Raw genomic sequence first — 4,590 nt, forward strand, 5'->3', positions numbered from 1 at the left:
GGGGCGCCTGGGTGGCTCAGTTGGTTAAGCGACTGCCTTCGGCTCAGGTCATGATCCTGGAGTCCCAGGATCGAGTCCCGCATCGGGCTCCCTGCTCAGCGGGGAGTCTGCTTCTCCCTCTGACCCTCCTCCCTCTCATGCTCTCTGTCTTTCATTCTCTCTCTCTCAAATAAATAAATAAAATCTTTAAAAAAAAAAAAAAAAAACTTTGGATACAATGATGTTCACAACAGCACTGCATATAATCATTAAAAATTATAAACTACCTAAATTTCAGAGTTCCCTGAATAAATAAATCACATAACCAACCACACATTACTGTGCTGCTCTTAAGAAACAATGTTTACAAAATTTAGGAAAAACAAAAAAGTGTTCTCGTTGCCCAGGTCTTTCTTTTTTTTTTTTTTTAAGATTTTATTTATTTATTTGACAGAGAGAGAGAGTACAAGCAGGGAGAGCAGCAGTGGGAGAGGGAGAAGCAGGCTCCCCACTGAACAGGGAGCCCGATGCGGGGTTCTATCCCAGGACCCTGGGATCATGACTTGAGCCAAAGGCAGGTGCTTAACCAACTGAGCCACCCAGGCACCCTGCCCAGGTCTTTATTTCTATTAAACACCAATTCCCATTAAAGGGAACCAGGGCTCGTCCCAAAAAGGGGGGGGGGGCTCTTCAGGTCTGAGCTATCCTATTCTGCAGAATGCAAAGAAGGGTACAAAGACTAACCTATCAAAACACAGAGGAACCAAAGGCTCCACCAGCCAATTTATGACAAATTGAATATCAAAAAGCATGATGACTGCAACTGCCTGACTGACAGGTAGCCAGGTAGGTAAGTACATAGAAAGATATCCTATGACCATAGAGATTCTCAAAAGAAAAAGGGAATTTCTTTATCATAAATGTAGAATAGAATTAGAAAATGACCATTTTGCAAGCCCCAGTGTAATAACTGATTCAGGCAACAATTACCAATGGATGTTAACACCATTAAGTGAAAGGCTACTGGGGAACAGGATACTTTAAGATGCCAAAGTATCACTTGACAAGTTACTTACTAATTACAGAGGCCAAGACATACCTTTACAAATTTGCCATCTAATGGCCACCTTCTTAAACAGATAACTAAACTTAGCATCACTATTAATGACAGACCTGGTATTATATGCCTCCCAATATAAAGAAATGTATTACCTATTAAGTACTCTTGATGAAAAAAAGCTTTAAAAGTTTTTCAAGAGCCTCAGTGTTACTATAAAATGAGTAGCTGAGCAACAGCAAAAATAAATGCTTAACTAGAGTCTATTGAAGCCTCTATGTAGGGATTCAAAACCTGTTTCAATGCCATGGATCCTTTTGGCAGTCTAGTAAAGTCTGAACACCAATGTCTGTCCAACAGAAATACAGTGTAAGCCACCTATGTAATTTTCAATTTTTTAGTAGCAACATTAAAAAGAAATGGATGACTGTACACAATATATCCAAAAAATTTTAGCATATAAACACATTTTTTAAATTATTAGAGATATTTTACATAAGTATTAAGTGTCCAAATGTGGGATTTGCTTTACACTCAGGGCACACTTAAAGTCAAAGAAGCCACATTTCACCTGTTCAAGAGCCACCTGTCAGCTTCTGTACTGAATAGGGCAGCTATAAGACCCTTTCTTACAATGTTTTTCAAATGCATAAAACACAATCCAAAGGATTACAAAGGAAACATATACTGAAATTTAGTTATCAAGATACTTTACAAACAAATGGATGATACAGTAATATATGTGCTTCTTTATTAATATTAAATAAGACTTAGCAAGAAGTCTGACTACTTCAAAGTAACAATGAACATGCACATTTTTCAAGGTAATGTTGTAATTATTGCAGATATGAAAAGCACTGAGATTCCTACTGGTGACAAAGTTACAGGTTCAACTGAAAACTGTAGTTTGTTATCTACACTAATAATAGAAATGCTAAATTCCTGTTAATAGTGAAAACAAAGACAAAATTTTTCCAATCCAAATTCACTGCAGGTTAAAAAAAATCTGGCCTAGACTCAATGTCAAGCTTATAGGGGATATAGAAGCATGGTAAGCAACACCATGGGAAAACAAACAAAACCAGAATGTAGGGTACCTTATAAGATAACACAGCCTCAATTCTTCAGAAAAGTCAGTACTCGGGGGGAGAGGGTGAGAAGACTATTCTAGACTGAAAGACTGAAGAGACATAAGAAATCTCATGCAATACATGTACCCTGCTCAGACAACAGTTTGAGACAAGTTAATAAGACATTTGTAAGGAAACCGGTGTTTAATACTTACTAAATATTAAATGTTATTACAGAATTACTGCTCAATTTCATAGGTGTGATAACGAAATTGTGACTATGCAGAAAAATGACAATTTCTAGGAGATGAATGCTGAAATATTTAGGGGTGAAATATAAAGACGTCTGCAACTTTCAAACAGTTTAGCAAAAGAAAATATATACATATACAGATCAAGGAATTACGAAAAATATTCGTAACTATTCAATCTAGGTAGAGAACACGTGGATGGGTGTTCTCAGATTTATCCTTTTAGCTTCTTTGTATACCTGAAATGTCTCATCTAATAAAATAGGGAGGATGTTATAGAAGTTTATGAGAAAATGTTCAAAATATACTATTGAAGACGATAAAGAGATTTCAAAACAATATAAAGTATGACTGCAGGGAGGAATAAAGATATATAGATGTATAAACCAAAATATTAACAAGTGTTATTTCTAAAGTGGGGATTATGGGTAGTTTTAACATTCTTTTTGCTTAACTGTATTTTTTGATATTATAAAAATCACACTGGCATTTAGAAAAAGTTACTTTTGTTAATTAAAAAAGCAGAATCTTCATTTTATAATCTTTACATCTTTATGTAAGGAGGACAATACAATCAAAAGGTATGTTGGTCATCCTTTAACCACTTTGAACTTCCTTACTCATTTAAAATATAAGACAATGAAGACCTTCAGCGTTGCCCTGGCGGAGCAGAGACAGGCCCTCTGGTTGGAGAGATGTGTAACACACCGACTTACTGTGACCTAGGAAAGGCCACCAAGGATGTCTTCAATAAAGGATATGGATTTGGCATAGTTAAAATAGATCTGAGAACCAAGTCCTGTAGTGGAGTAGAATTTTCTACTTCTGGTCATGCTTACACTGATACAGGGAAAGCGTCAGACAACCTAGAGATCAAATATAAGGTCTGTAACTATGGACTTACCTTCACCCAGAAATGTACTCTCAGAACAGAAATCTCTTTGGAGAGTTAAGTTGGCTGACGGGTTGAAACTGACTCTTGATACCATATTTGTACCGAACACAGGAAAGAAGAGTGGAAAACTGAAGGCCTCTTATAAACAGAATTGTTTCAGTCTTGGCAGTAATGTTGATAGAGATTTTTCTGGACCAACCATCTATGGCTGGGTTGTGTTAGCCTTTGAGGGTTGGCTTGCTGGCTATCAGATGAGTTTTGACACAGCCAAATCCAAACTGTCACAGAATAATTTCGCCCTGGGTTATAAGGCTGCAGATTTCCAGCTGCACACTCATGTGAATGATGGCACTGAATTTGGAGGGTCTATCTACCAGAAGGTTAACGAGAAGACTGAAACGTCAATAAACCTTGCTTGGACAGCTGGCAGGAACAATACCTGTTTTGGCATTGCTGCTAAATACAAGCTGGATTGTAGAACTTCTCTATCTGCTAAAGTAAATAATGCCAGCCTGATTGGACTGGGTTATACTCAGACACTTTGACCTGGTGTCACACTGACCCTATCAGCTTTAATCGATGGGAAGAACTTCAATGCAGGAGGTCACAAGTTTGGGTTGGGATTTGAACTAGAAGCTGAATGTGGTTTTGAGTAAAGCATCTGATTTGTCCCTGGAGGTGAAGAGAACCCACTATGTTTTGGCCTTAAAATTCTGTGAAATTTCAAAAGTGTGAACTTTTTATTCTTCCAAAGGACTGTAATCCTCCCCACACTGAAATCTAGAGATCGCAAGTCCATCCTAAGGGAGGTACTTGAATGCATGCCTGGAAGTTGTCATGTTTGTGCCACATTTCAGATGAGTTCTGCAGTGTTATTTTAAATGTGTTCCTCAGCAACAATGTAGTGTCGTGTTACAAAGGAAATGACCCGATCCTCCAGTTTGTACATCACGTTCCGCATGTCCCACACCACTTTTTCATGACCTTTTAATATACTGGTCTCTGTGCTGTAGTGTAATCTTTGGTTTTGCATCAGAGTAAAATAAACCCATCACATTTGGAACATTTAAAAAAAAAAAAAAAAGACAATCATTACCTTCAGAGGGCTTTCCTGAAAACTAAATTAAACAGATTATGATCCACTCAATAAAATGAGAACCCAGGCTAGTAAGAATAAAGGAGAAGTTCTTCCATACAATAGGAAACTAATAAATGTAGAGGAATAACGGGTTTAGAAAAATCACCATTTTTTTTTTTTTTTTTTGACAGAGACACAGCGAGATAGGGAACAAGAGCAGGGGGAGTGGGAGAGAGAGAAGCAGGTTTCCCGCCGAGCAG

The 4,590-nt window shown here is 37.6% G+C and overlaps 1 pseudogene; it reads left to right on the forward strand.

The window, feature by feature from the left end:
• Positions 1 to 3,004: 3,004 nt before the first annotated feature.
• LOC102735099 (non-selective voltage-gated ion channel VDAC3 pseudogene) lies at positions 3,005 to 4,222 on the forward strand (annotated as a pseudogene).
• The last annotated feature ends 368 nt before the right edge of the window (positions 4,223 to 4,590 follow it).

This window comes from Leptonychotes weddellii, chromosome 7 (genome assembly GCF_054177405.1).
Source record: "Leptonychotes weddellii isolate Sample4059 chromosome 7, ASM5417740v2, whole genome shotgun sequence".
NCBI classification, from domain to species: Eukaryota; Metazoa; Chordata; class Mammalia; order Carnivora; family Phocidae; genus Leptonychotes; species Leptonychotes weddellii.